General features: G+C 35.8%; 1 pseudogene; it reads left to right on the top strand.

Moving 5' to 3' along the window:
- Positions 1-493: 493 nt before the first annotated feature.
- On the top strand, positions 494-2,275 carry LOC117563744 (UDP-glucosyltransferase 2-like; annotated as a pseudogene).
- The last annotated feature ends 13,497 nt before the right edge of the window (positions 2,276-15,772 follow it).

The raw sequence follows: 15,772 nt of genomic DNA, 5'->3' as shown, positions 1-15,772 counted from the left end.
GTCAAACTATCTCTTGTAGTAATTATTTAAATTCTCCACGATATTTAAAAATCTTAGTTTATGATTATTGTGTCTATTGATCATACGGTTATTATATTATACTAATTATTAAATTGAATATCAATTATTATTTCATCATATGATATTAGATTTTAAGAACAGCAACTCACGATGATTATTAGGTATGTGACTTTGCATTTTCGATGAACATTAAGATTTGTCTTTATTAAATTTGCTGCTGTTTGTTTTAGATTTTATTATATATTAATAAAATCGTAACTTTGTCTCTAAGAAATTTGCTTATCTAGTAGTTTTGATTCCCTAATTTATTATTCGCTTAGTAATTATATGTAATGAATAAATAGATGTTGGTATTATACGATTATTTTTATCAGTTCTTATCAAATTGGGCTTAACTAAGCTGATACGGCATTTATAGCGATAGTCCCATTAGAACTAATTTCAGTCTTCGTCGAGCTTTCAAACCTTCATGATGTCGTCGAAATTTCAGTTCTTGGCGTTCATCGCCGCCGTGTTAATTAATGGTACTCAGAGTGCAAATATTCTTGCTGTATTTAGTTGCCCCAGTCCCTCACATCTGATAGTGGAAATTTCAATGGCCAAGGTGCTGGCTGAGAATGGGCACAACGTGACAGTGGTGACATCTCTGAAGCCTCATGTAACGCATAAGAATATGCATATTATTCAAGTGGATTTAACCGAAGAAGAGAATCGATCAATGAAGGACACAATGGCCAAACTGACGGCAAGAGATAACTCCGATACATTTTCAGCCTTATTTCGAATGCGACAACAATTTGAATTCATGTTTAACAAGAACAGGGATGTCATGAAGGATCAACGTGTAAAGGATCTCTACGAGAACAAGGACAACAAGTTTGACTTGGTGATGATTGGATATTTCTTGAATAACTTTCAGATCGGCATAGCACAAAAACTAAAGGTGCCCGTTGTGTTGGCATCTTCAATGTTTCAATGGGAAATATTTTACAGTACGTTAGGCAATCCAAGAGAGATTGCATACGTGCCAAATATTGGAGTATTTGGTAAAATTGGCAGCACTTTAACATTTTCACAGCGCGTTTTCGGATTGATTTCATTTGCGATACAACGAGTATTCACCTATTTCCTGGAAAAAGATAATGCTGCGCCTTTTGGTTGTATGAAGTGACGCATCTATGTATTGTATGGTTAGTGGTATTATGTTAATTGCATTCTTTGTTAATTATTATGTTAGATCCATAATTTTAATGAATGCACATATGTATGTATTTACAATGCATGATCAGCCTTATCCTGCTATTATTTAATTGATTCTAATTTCTACAGTGAACTTTATGGAGACGATCCAAATATGTCACCATATGAAGAAATCAACAAGAATGTATCACTCGTTTTATTCAACACTCACGGCCTTAGCGAAGGTCCTATTAGGCCAAATATGCCGGGAGTTATTGAAGTTGGAGGTATTTAAGTTAAGGAACAACCTGATCCATTGCCAAAGGACATCGGCGAATTCCTGGATAATGCAACAGATGGCGCTATTCTTCTGAGTTTGGGATCCAATATTCAGGGCAAATTTTTGAAGCCCGAAACGGTGCAGAAGATGTTCAATGTTTTATCGAAACTCAAACAACGGATCATTTGGAAATGGGAGGATCTCAGCAAAACTCCTGGCAAATCTGCGAATATTATGTTCTCCAAGTGGCTACCTCAGGATGATATTCTGGCTCATCCCAAGATTGTGCTCTTCATAAACCATGCTGGACGTGGCGGCATTACAGAGTCACAGTATCACGGAAAACCAATGTTATCTCTACCGGTCTTTGGAGATCAGCCCGCAAATGCTGATAAAGTTGTGTTTGATGAATTCGGACTCAGCATGAGTTTGTTAACACTGGAGGAGAAGTCTTTCCGCGATAACATTTTAGAAATCTTGGAGAACCCAAAGTATACACAAAATGTTAAAGCCTTTTCCCAACTGTTTCGAGATCGTCCGATATCTGCAAGGCAGACAGTGCTCTACTGGGTCGAATATGTACTACGCTATCATGGCGCACCTCATCTACAGAGCCCTCTTCTACATATGAGCTTCATAACAGCGAACAACTTGGACATTTTCGCCATATTATTTGTTATTTTGATAGTTGTTGTATTTGTCAATGCGCTTATTTTACGTTTGGTTTACAGAAAGCTAACAGGGAAATCAAAAAAGGATGAAAATACTAAAAGCAACAAACTAAAAACCAATTAATATAGCAAATTATGTACAATAGTGAATACATTAAATTAATAATTAGCAACTTTTACAAAAAGAGTTTGATGACAAGAGAATCAATTTAAACACCCTTACTTTTATCATTCGCCCAAATACGAATAATTTTGTTTTCTTAACAGAATGTTATGTTATAAAATAGTCAATGACAAAAATATAATTATGTTTCAGTTCAGAATAATGTATTTTATTTTTCATGCTAGTGTTGTTAATTTTAATAAATTGCCTTATTTTCTGTAGATCGATAGCCCGATTCAAAAACTATCTTATAAGTAAATTTCTATATGAATGTTTTCCGATCTATTTATTTAAGATTTTTTAGCCCGACTAAAAAATTGACTAACTACGTTATTGACTGAATAACTACACAAGATAATTAGAGTAATTAGAAAGGAATATTGAAACTCTTTCTTTTTATTATACAGCTAAGTTGTGTTGTAGTTATACCCGCTACCCATAGGGTAGGGTATTATAACTTTGTGCCGGCAGGAAAAGTATGTAACAGGCAGAAGGAGTCATCTCCGACCCTAACAAGTATATATTACTTGATGAGCGTCAACAGCCGAGACGATATAGCCATGTCCGTCTGTCCGTCATGTGTGTCTGTCCGTCTGTCCGTATCAACACTGGATCTCAGAGACTATAAGAGACTCAGAGCTATAATTTTTTTCGACAGCATTTGTTCCATTGCACGCATTCCATTCAAGTTTGTTTCAAATTTTTTCAACGCCCACGTCCGCCCCGCAAATTTTAATATCGAATAACAAACAGAATCAATTAAAGCTACGAGTTGCGAATTTTGGTGTATACAATAATGACAAATAGTAGTTATGATTCAGTTGAAAATAATGGTTTTTATTTTTTTATGCTCGTGTTGTTATTAAAGAAATTGCCTTTTGTATGCAGATCAAAAGCGCCTACTTCAAAAGGGTCTAAATTTGCTTATAAAGACAATCTTCTACACTGAATGCCGTCTATGGTATATTTTTAAGATGGTGTACTATATCGACTATACCAAATATACTAATTTGGTATATTTTTAGAATTTTTTAAAAATTTTGGTATTTATACACAAATGATAGCGCAATATTTTGCCTTTATTGAAACTGGGTTGCGGGTATCTCACAGTCGAGCACACTCGACTGTAGCTTTCTTACTTGTTTCTCGTTTGGGCTGTTCATAAATACGGTAGAATCCTTGCTGTATCAAAGTGCGGGCCAGTACATGTATAAAGATCTTGTTGCTATTCTTTTATTTACTCGTAATGTTCTATTAGCAACATCGGGCTGTGAAGAAACATTTGTTTGTGTTGGCGAGAAAAGAGATTTATCCAAATGAATCGCTGGCAGTGGCGATTTTTATTTCATTTGCGTGTTCCATTAATTCATTCGATTATCGCTCGCTGCCCTTATCCCATCTTGCCGCTAGGCGGAACTAATGGTCATTCGCTGCGTGTCCAGCACATCCATCGACTGTTGTTTACCACATTGCATTGGCCAAGCAGCCAAGGGGTCATCATGGGGCAAGGGCGGCACATTTTCGTACACATTTAATCGTCTGCCAGCCCATTGCAAATTCTTAATTAACACACACACACAGACACACACACACACACACACACATATGCAGACAAGCACGCACTCACACACTCACACAAGCAGATACATGCAAATAAATATTTATCGGCTTTCGTTAGCGCGTAACTCACTTGGGCAGGTCTCGGGTGTCGGACTCTCGTTCTCGGCCCTGAACACGGGAGGATGCTCCGTTCTTCGATCCAGCCAGTGCTGCACAAGCCCGCATTAAACATTTCCGCTTCCGTTTTTGTCCTTTTCATTTTGCTCAGCTCGTTTACACATTTATTCCCTTTGTGCTCTACAAAATCGAGCACATGGAGACATGAATTTAATTCAAATGAATTTAAATTACATTATTAAGTGAATATCAAAAGATAAATCGAAATAACAGCTGTCGAAAATTGTAATAAATCTTATAAAACTGGTTTAGTAATTTAAAAATGTCGAACTTACTTAGAATCGATAACATTTCAATGCATTTCCTCATTCTATAACTTCTTTATTATTGCAATTTGTTGTGAGTACCACAATTGCTCAACTCTTTGTAGGGGATTCAAGAGCTCTTGTCGTCGTGTCCTTCTTATTACGAGGATACTCATATCACGGCATTCGGCGCTTCCCTTTTTCCTGCCGTTGTTGGCGTCATTGTTAATGTGGCTGTTGATGTTGGTTGTCGGTTGTTGGTTGTTGGCTGGTTACTTGGGTAACTGTTGCAATGTTAAGCGATTTAATGAAATATTTCATTGCATACTGCACGTCTCACTGGTCGGACTGTAGACACCGAGGAGCCTCCCCTTCCTTGTCCTTGCTCCTATTCGAAACGAAGCGTTGCCCAGAGTGAAGAGCGGATTGTAATGAGCTTTACACTAGACAACACTTCAAGCAACGCTCCACCCAAAGTAAATGTCAAATATTTGATTAGCCCCATTAAAGCAGCCCCCTCAAGTAACAACACTGACCCACATGCCCCAAATGCATGCCCAATAAGGGTTGTTTTCTGGAAGTAAAACTTCATTATAATTTCGCTCATTAACTCGTTCGTGTGTTTTCTACATTTTTACTCATTTTCCTCGACGAGGTTGAAGGCTGTGGGCTAAGAGAAAAAAACACTTTTCATAATTAAGCGTTGTAATTTTTGTTTGTTACGGGTTACTTTTTTTTTTTTGGTTAGGGGGCGCCTGTTCCTTACTTCTCAATTACAATATTTTTACCATTTTTGTATACCCTAAAAAATTGAAAAAAACGAGAACTTTTACTTAATTTTTAAACATTTTTAATATTAATTTTTAAGTACTAAATTCAATCATGCAATGAAAAAGCCTATATTTAAATATATTCTTTTTTTCCTAGGGTATCTTTTAGTCTATGTACTTTTGCATTTTCGTTTACTCGTCCAGTTTGCCTTTGGTTTTGACAGGCTGAGGAAAAAGTTTTACTTGATGGACACATGATTGCTTTGGAGTGTGCGAAGGCGAGTTTGTCTATTCATATTTCAATATTTCATTAACTCGAACTCATTCATATTTACTGACGTGTGGACGGGGGCGTGACAGTGGGCGTGCACTGCCATTAGGGGCACCAAAACTTGCTTTTGTAGCCCTCGGAAAGGACTCGATTACCATGATGGTGTAAATTCATTCTCACAACATCAATTGGCATTGTTTGTTCCAAGCAATTCAATGATGAAAATTGCTGGGCAAATTTTACCAGCTTTAAGCTGACTTGAGGAATTTTCAATTAGTGCATGAAAAATGTCAAAGTCTAGTTCTAGGTTCTGGGAATTTTCATAATTATGCAGATGACTTGTCAAACTGTTTAATCCACATTTATATTGCAGTAAATTTAATTGAATTCGTCAAATCGTCCCTCCACTCCTCGACTGCCAGCAAATGCGGAATCTCTCATGTCAAGCAGCCATAGAACTTTTGCATTGCTCGCAAATACTGTCATTAAACGGCTAAAAACTACACACAAGCCCCAGACCAAAATGTCTATAATTTCTGTACATGGCAGCGACAACAACAACCAACAACAACTTCTATTCCTTTCTCTCTCTTTCTCACTCTGTGTGTTTTCCCTAACTCTCTGAGCATTAGTTATTACTGCGAACTATAATTTAAAATAAATGCCAAAGTAGCCGAAGCTCTAAACCGCAGTCCAGAGTTCTGCCAAAGAGTGGCAAGAGTTGTGCCACAAACCTGAGAGTGGGTCAAATGGGGAGCTATTAGGCCCCATCCACCATCCACTATCCATTCTCCACCATCCAAGTGGAACTGTTGCTCTTGCTCTCGTTGCTGTTGCTGCTGCTGCTGCTTTTGGCTTTATAATAAATTTATAAATGAAAATATGAAAAATGGTCGCTGCGTGTTTTTGCCAAACTAAGCAAAATTTGAGCAGCTTAAGTAAACGCCAGGAAAAAAATCCCTCTTTGCAGCTGTGGAGTGAACTTTGTGCACTGAGCAACCGGCTTCGTTGCGGTCATCAGTGTGCTGATCATGTAGGATTTGTGGTCTTTAACAGTCAACTTTTTCAGAAGGAGCAAAACTAAAAATATATATCAAAAGGAGGAGAACTAATTTTACTCTTTACTTGCAGAGCTAGACCGATATTTGTTTGCTGTTTTAATATTAAAGAACATCATTTTCATACTGCTTTTATTTCATTTAACAAATATCAAGCTATTATCAAGCTATACTTAGGTAGTTATATTCACCTTTTATCTACAGCATACTCACTCGTTATTTACTGAATTTACTTGTATTATTTGTCCCCAATATAGAAAATATTTTCTTGAAAACAACATTTCAATTTTACTGTCTTCAAATCGCATCCAAACTATTTCGCAAAGTTTTATTCTTAATGACATTTCAAATTCAATGTCCAAAGCAGAAGACAAGACTCATCTAGTTCCGAACAACCGACAGCCAACCACAAAAATAAAATACAAAATACATTACATACATTGTTAGTGCAGAGTATATATATTATATTTATTTATGTAATTTCGGGAAAAAGGAAATAAACAAATGACAAGGACTACTGACACATTTTCAACTTTTTGACTTGTGAAGAAGAAGCTAAAAAGCTGAATAAACTCTCACTCTGGGGCTATTCGCAGGACATGTGCATGTGTCAGGGAGAAACGAGAAAAGCGCAAATGGCCGGCAGCGTCACAAACAAAAAACATCTATGATTGAACGAGCTGGGAAAGTGCTTGACTTAGGGATACCCTATTAGAAAATATGAGCTAAGAAAAAACATTATTTGAGTTTACATTTTTAGGTGTTTTATTATGTATATTAAACACATATTAAATAAATACAGAATTATGAAAAGTGCAAACCAACTCCTCCATACAAAACATATTGAAGGGTATTTTGTTAACAAACATTCACTATGAAATATATGCTCGATGGTCCCTGGACAAGTGCCATTTTGATTAGTTTTTCATGCGTTATGCGTTTGGCTTTGCAAACTTGAATCTCTTGAAACCAGCAAAAAGAAAATTAAATCAAATGTAACTTTAGGCGTTGTTGTCCTCTTGTCCTGCTCGTTGCTGTTGTCCTTGGCCAATTCCTGTGCTTGCCGTTGCATGCATTGCTGTTCTCTGTTTTCTCTCTCTCTCTGCGCTGGAAATTAAAGTTTCAACTTCCGGCAATGGCAGATATAAAGTACAAAAGTGCAAAAACTTTCGCTATTTTCTTGGCCAACTTTCAAATGCATTTGCACAATATCTTGGCAAGAAGTCGTTGGCATATATATAGTCAATGTCCATAACTCAAGAGTGGCCCAACACCTGATGCCCAGCACTGGGGAGAGCAGAGAAAAACAACAGCTGCTTCACCATTGTCGCTGGTTGAGTGTGAAAAAGAAACATTTGCATATCCTGTGACCCACTTGCAATCATTTTTCATGAACGTGCAAGCAGGTAAAATAGCTGGCAGCATCCAACACAACAGCAGCGACATCTAGCGTGCAACATGCCAACTAAAGCTGGGGCAACGTAAAACAAGCTAAAAACCACTAGCGGGTGTGCTCGACTTTGGGACATCCGCTATCCATAAATGATTTAAGAAATCTTAAAATTTTCCATTTCTTCACATCTGTTTCTTATGTTAAGCTCACACAGCCATTTATGGTAGAACCGAGAAGTCCTTTCGTACAGGGTTTTTTGAAATGGGGTTTATCCTATATAGGATCCTTAAAATGCTACAGCTTATTTCGGTGTCTACCACTAGCGGGTGTGCTCGACTTTGGGACATACGCTATCCCTAAATGATCATTATGCTCAGTTATATTTATATTTATATTTAATTTATTTTTGTTATGTTAAGATGCTTAACAATATGGTTGTAATAGAGCTTATTTTTTAGTTAAGGTAATAGAATCTTATTTCTTTTGCAAAAGACTTGTCAAAATAAATTCAAGGATTCAAGAAATCTTAAAATTTTCCATTTCTTCAATTCTATTTCTTATGTTAAGCTCACACATTTATGGTAGAACCGAGAAGTCCTTTGGTAGAGGATTTTTTGAAATGGGGTTTATCCTATAAAGGATCCTTAAAATGCTACAGCTTATTTCGGTGTCTACTTCCATACTGTTAAGAATAACCTTTTTTAATCACGTAGAATTTTATCATTGATTAAGCTTAAACAATTTTCAGGACTTTTCTGAACAAATTCACCTATGACGAGATGACATTTAGTTACAAAAACAGGTCTGACGATGGCAATAATATAAATAAAATACTTATCTAATTCAACTTTTCTAAATCGAAATTTCGCAATACGAACGTCTTCTTTTCCACTATGTTGTAATACCCTTGTTGATCAATGTATTACAAGTATAATAAGGTTATGTTTGCTCAACCGACATCATTTGCTTAAATTGTGGCGTCAGAGCAAGGGTAATGAATTTGAACCATGAGCGAAAAACCTCGAACACATATAAAACTATGACAACGAGAACTATGGGTAAGAATACATGGCAACTAAAGATTCATGCCATATAGAAGGCAGGCAAATTATGGAAAGTTCTATTTCGGAGCTCATTAGCGCAGCTCCAAAGTGTCAGCGTAATTAATAATACAAGCAGAGACTCTATAAAGAAAAGAAATCTATAGACTAAAACAGTGCTAAGTATTTTTATCATTTCCACACATGACACGAAAAGTGTGCAAGTGAGGAGGAGGGAAAATGGAAATTTATTTGCCTGTAATTAATCAGAGGAACAGAAAAAGCACGAGACGAAACGAAGAGCAAGAGAAAACTGCAATATTATTTCTGTTCTTGTTGTTCGACCTGTCAAGTGGAAAACAACAGTCTCTCCCCTCTGCCCCGATCACTCATTAGACCTGCGGCTTGTGGTATTCAATTTTCGATAGAATTTAATTGACACGACACAGATGAAATTCCTGGTAAAGATCTTGGAAATTTTAAAAATTTGAAAGATTTTGCTGCACTAATTGTTTTCGGCACATTGTTGGCATCATTTATTTTTTTGTTTGCCGATATACGGTGTAAAATGAATAAAAATATTTAATTATGTCCAATGCCAATGTTTTATTTTATATGCGCTTATTGGTAATAGTTTTGATGATTGAATTGGGTCAATTGCATTGGCGACTGCCTAAGCAAATAATCAGCTTAGATCAAATTTATTTTGGCCAATATAATACTTCTTTGTCAGTGTTGTTGGTTGCAAACATGCATCTCTGCACATTTTTCATTAAAAATATGAATGGGAATCACGCCAAGCGTTAAAATGTTCTTGAATATATAAATAAACGTTGTGTCATGTAAATATATAATATATGATACTGCCATTCCAAATATTAAAATAAGCATTTGAATATGGAGATGTATTTAATAAAAATAATGTCAATAATATTATTTGATATTCTTCAATATTAAATGCAGCAACAAATAAATAAAATGTAACTTTCGTTACAAATTGGAATTGAACTGACCTTGCTCAACAGAAATATCAGAATACTGTATACATAATGTAAATGCAGTGGGGCACGGGGCCAAAACGATTCATGTAAATTGCTTTAGTGCTCAAAGTTATCAGCGATTGCCCAGTCGTCTGTCAGTTCATTTATCGCACAGATACACAGCTAGAGATACAGCTAGAGATACAAATGCATAGACTGACATCGCATATATCAATCGCTACTAAGTTTCGGGTTGCCCCCCTCAATGAGAACGTGACATGAATTGCATCTAAGTGATTTTAATAGTTCACGTGCGCCTTTTGACAAAACGCCGAACGAACACTGACCAAATCAGTAGAAACGATGGCGTTGGCAAAAGGGAAGCCGGGTAAACCGGGGGAAGGCAAAAGAGCACTTCAGTTCGTTGTTGCCGGGTCGCGCTTCCGTTTCCTATGCTTACCGGCAGTTAAATAAGACAATAGAGCAACCGACCACAATTTCCGCGCTGGCTAAGCAAATTTGTGTGCCCAGATCTGAGTTCTCAGTTCTCAGTTGAGTCGAGCATTGAGTATTGTTTTGTTTATGCCATGCACGGGATGTGCGTGCTTCAAAACTGTCAGTTTACGCACTCTCTATCTCTCTTTCGCACTCCGTTTGCCTCTTTCACCTTCTCTTTCTCTGCCTCTGTCTCTGTTATGTTCTACCTGTGGATCTGGGAGGCTTTTGCTTTCTGCCTGCACTGCGTGTAATGGACACGCGCCACCTGACTTAATATCAATTTCTTCTGACGATTTCCCGCTAGCGATGAGAGCAGTTCGTGTCACGCAGCGTTAAGAAAAGAAATATTCATTTTTTGTCAACTACAAATTAACATTTATTTAAACTTCTTAAAGTACTCTATTACTTTTCTTCAAAAGTTTTGCTGTTGTTTAGGAATCATGTTTATAGATTCAAGACCTTCTTTTTGTCGTGTCACGCAGCGTAACATGCTGAAAAAACAGATTCCTTTTTGACAACTAAATATTAACATTTATTTAAACATTTTAAAGTACTAAACTATTTGTCTTCAAAAGTTTTGCCTTTGTTATTGTTCGTTTGTTTATAAATCGAGTTCAGAGTTTCAACAAATTGGTTTTTATTGTGCGACGTAGCAAACTCAATTTTACATCGTATTAAGATTTTTGCCTATACAATTTTGTATTATATAAAGTCTTCACCGTATTTATCAAATTTTCTTTAGTTGATTTGCTTTATTTTTTAATTTTCCAATCGTGTTCATACTCTCAGCACTCTCTATCATCACTACTTTCCTAGTGATGAGTGCAGCTTGTGTTTTTAGTTTATAATGTGTCATGCAACTTACATGATTTTTTTTTATAGATTTTTAAATATTTAAATTTAAGACTTCCTACTTTTATATTTCCCTTCTCTACTTCTTTATTTTCCTTTTTTGACTCGTGTTTTTAACACACAGTCTCATCTCTAGTTTCAACTGACGTGTGCTCCTCAGTTCCTTCTTTTTTGTTTTTTTTTTTTCTGTGGTACCTGGGCCAACGCTTTGGTTTTTTGTCTCTGCAAGTTTTTAAGTCAAATGAATTTTTTATGGCATCAGCCCCAAACCGCAGCTGCAGCAGTTTCAGTGCCAGTTCCAGCCCCAGTTTCAGTTTTCAGTTTCGGTTTCAGTTCCTGTGCCAGGCTCCTTGCAAGTTACCTTTACGTGTTTCGAGTTTTAAAATTGTCGGCTCAACTCGACATCGTCTTGCTCGCCGTGTTCGGCGTGTGGGTCATTTGAAATAAATGGTTTTAAAATACTTTCAAGTGTGGCACATGGCAGGCCACAATTTGCAAATTGAGTTGATTGCGGGCGTAGGGCGTGGAGCGTGGGACTAAAACAGGTTGCTTTATCGACTCTGGGGTTACTTGGGAAAAGTGCTGTGTCCATGCTCGCCTGGACAGCTAATGAAGGTGCTAATGGGATTATGAGCCAATTAGATTGTTTGCGAAAAAGGTAGCACGCCCCAGACCATATTGACCTGACATAATGGGTATTTATATGCAAGAATAGTATTTGAAATTATTTGCTATGAATTATAATGAAATTCAGGGCAGATGAACGATACAATATGTTTAAGATATTCAACATATTTCACTGTAATTAACTGCTCATTTTAGGATCTTAATATTATTATTTTTTACCATTTAGCTAAACTTTTGAGGAGAATATCAAAGTAGATTAAACATATTTAAAAGTTATAATTAATTGGATAATTAATAACATTATTTGATGTTAAATTCTCTTTAAAAATTGGATTGAAATGGTATATATATAAACTACAAAAATGACTTTAGACTAATATAATCTTCGCTCATTTTGTGATCAAGTAATATGTAAATTCTCAGCTACGATTTGCCATGTAAACAGATAAACGAGTGATCGAAAGAATACTCAATAATATGTCATAATAAAAAATTAACTGATTTTTGATTAAGCAAATGAATGACATTATAACAGCAATTGTAAAAAAAATTTGTAGTACAGAAAAACAAAAGGTCTCTATAATTAAAAGTAAATATTATTTAATTATGCACAATCACTGATATTTTGAATACGAATATAACAACTGTTTTAACATTCTCATTATTGTCTACATAGAGAATCTATTTAACTAAGGAACAACTGTAGAGAGAGAGTGGGAAAGTCCGTAATTTATTCTGTGGCTAGTCCTAAAGCTAGTACAATGTCCTTTAGCCATTTGCCCACTCTTTGGTCTTGGTTCGTGACTTTGGTTCGGTTTTTGGGTGTCGCTGGCTCACACTGATTGAGATTTGGTCTTTCTCAGGCCGGGCAAAAGAAAAGTCATTAGGTCATTAGGCAATAAATAATTAAAAGCCATTGTTGGCAGGCCAAGCACGAATATGCCACACTTTCCAACCTCACAACCTCCCATGGCTCTGTGGTTAAGTCACAACGGGTAGCCAACAAAAAAAAAAACAAGAAAAACAAAAATTATGTGTGCTGTGGAAACTTGTGAGTTGACGAGGAAAATGCGCTAATCATGCGCTTAACACAACGCACAGCAGAACTGAATTTATCACTCACACAAATTTCAATTACAGCGAAAAACTCTCGCTCTGAGTGAAACTGTGAAAATGCGTCGCATTTCCCTCAGGAGCCACATGGGAAGCTACACGTCGCGACGTGTGGAAGTGAAATTCACATTGCGCCAAATCCTAAAAAATGATGGCGAATACCCGGTAGTGCGTGCTCGGAAAGCGATCAGTGTGATTAATGAAAGGGGAAAGAACCCAAAAAAAAAAAACAGAAAAAAACAAAAAACCCCCCTTAAAAAATGATGAAACCAAAGCAACTGAATGAGCTGCCAACTGAAAATTAGTATGGGAAATTAACAAGTGGCCGCCATTGGTCATGTCAGCTTAGCTCGAGAAGATTTCAAGCATTAGGCACACGTTGTAAGGAGAGAAAAAACCAACACACAGCATATTCATAGAAATACCAACCGGTCAGGAGAGAAAAGAGAGAGAGAGAAGAGAGAGTGAGACGCAGAGCTCCATTCATAGTGTTCGTACATATAAAATTTCCGGCTAATGTGTGGAATTAATCCCAGCCAAGGGCGCCAGGCGAAAGTCATCGAGGCGTGCCAACAGCAGGGCAACAGGGCAACTCAGGAACCCTCAGAGTCCAGGGCTCAGTTACCGGATTAGCATGACGGTGACGGTGACGGTGGCGTTGGAAACAACAGCAATAATGCTCAATGTACTCTCACTAAGGGTAAGTATCTTATTTCATTCAAAATGTGACAAGGTTAACACAACTAACATATAACTTGCTTAAAAGACTCAATGTAAATGGAAAAAATTCAAAAAACAATATGATTTTAAATAAAATTACTTAAACTTTCTCTTTTCAATAATATTTTGAGGTGTTTTATGACATTAAATTTAAATGTACCGTTAAGTGCATTGTAATCATTAAGGGCACATTTTGATCGTTAAATGCAAATTCATATAGAGCATTAAAAGAAAAGCTACTAAGTGTTTTACTTCTATTTCGTAAAATGCATCTAAAGATTTCTTACGACTTTAAATACGTAAAATATACCGCTAAGTGAATATTGATAATAAGTAAATAGTGGTCATTAAATGCAAATTCTTTAAAATGGAGATTTGCTTGTATTAGATATGCTATATATAAAAAATTGTTAAATTTTATAGTTTTTATTTAACTTTATTTAACAAATATTTGTCGCTAAGTGAATACTTCTACTGTTTAATGCATCTGTCCAAAAACAAGTATATTAGAGTATTACCGCTTCGTCTTGGCGCTTAATCTCTTCCACGGAAGTGGTTAAGGCAAACTTTGGACTAAAGTGACATTCACATTTCACAAGGTCGATTTTTTTCACTTTTTCAGAATTCAGTGGACAATCCACTTGCCAAAAATGTTTGCCTGGGGAGTCGCTCGCCACTGTTTGCTTGCCATTTGTTGTCATTTGTTGTTTTTTCCCGCCCGCGTCACTGATGCAACATCGCATTCTTCCATCTCCTTCCGTTCTCTGGTCGCGTCTACGATTTCATCTCGTCGATGGCCACTGACTCTTTACCAAAATTTGATTCAATCCATTATTTTTATTTGCTGATACGCCCAACCCTCGCATTTCCATCATCAAATCGCATATAAATAAATTTTTCTCTTTCCATTTTCCATTTGCAGTTTCCCATTGTTTTCTTTGCCTTCGCTGTTGTTGTTGTTATTTTTGTTGTCGCTCCTGTTGTTTTTTTCCATTTGGTTCTTCACGCGCACGAGACAAACATCCCCGAGTGCAGTTGGCTGCGTAGTCCCAGGTGTATTTGTTTGATATATTGCGCAGTTATTGCACTCCCCTCAATCCCCGCAACCCCTGGGCATGCACTCCTATTGATCCTGGGAATGCATCATGTGTGCGACGTATGTTCAAATTATATGCGTTTCTCGCATTTTGCCATTACGATATTACCGTAATGCAATTTAATTGAGTGTTCGATTACAGCAGTCGATCGCTCTACACATTGAAGTCGACAAATTGAAATGCATCAAGGTTATTTCGTATTTGATAAGCATAGTCGATCAGAAAAAAGTTAAGGGACGTGAAATCAATACGGTTTTTGGGCGATCGGTAAAAAATTAATTGAAATGCACATTCCTTATACAACAGAATAATTGAGTAGGGTACACACATATAATTATCATAGTTTATTATATATTTTATTATATTTTATTATTATAATATTATATTATTATTAGAGAAGTCAATAAATATTTATTTTATCACTTAAATCACTTAAATTGTGCTTTATATTATTTTCACTATTTATTTGTGTCAGTTGCATTCATTTAATACTGTCTTTAATATATTTATCATATAACTAACTCTTGAAATATTTATTACTTATATTACTTTAGCACTTCCTTTAATATGTACTCTATACCTTTTATTTATTTGTATGAGTTTTATTTAAATAATTTACAATTTTTATATACGAGTAAAGAATTTTTAAATTGTTTATCTTTATTTACATATATTACTTTATACTTATACAAGTTTTTAAAAATGTATAGTATTCAATATATGTATAAGTTTTGTAATGTTTTTCAATGTTTATATTATTAATTTATTCTTCAAGTATTATTTAATATGCTTAGTTCTGCAGTAGTTTTTATTATTTGTATGGAATTATTTTACTTTATGGTTTCAACAATTAGATTTAAAATTTCATCCATATTCCATCTCCAAAGTAATCCATCTTTAAAAATATAATAGTGCTAGAGAAATATTTTGAATTTTCAAGTTTTGATTAAAATTGAAACTTTATTACATCCATTCATCAGCTCCTGTTGCTATTCGAATAATCATTAACACCCTTCCACAGCGGTTTCTAATGGCCAGCGACATTTGTCGTTATAAA

The sequence above is a fragment of the Drosophila albomicans genome, chromosome 2L (assembly GCF_009650485.2).
Source record: "Drosophila albomicans strain 15112-1751.03 chromosome 2L, ASM965048v2, whole genome shotgun sequence".
NCBI lineage: Eukaryota > Metazoa > Arthropoda > Insecta > Diptera > Drosophilidae > Drosophila > Drosophila albomicans.
The sequence above is the reverse complement of the archived record's forward strand: the minus strand, read 5'-3'. Positions and strand labels throughout refer to the sequence as shown.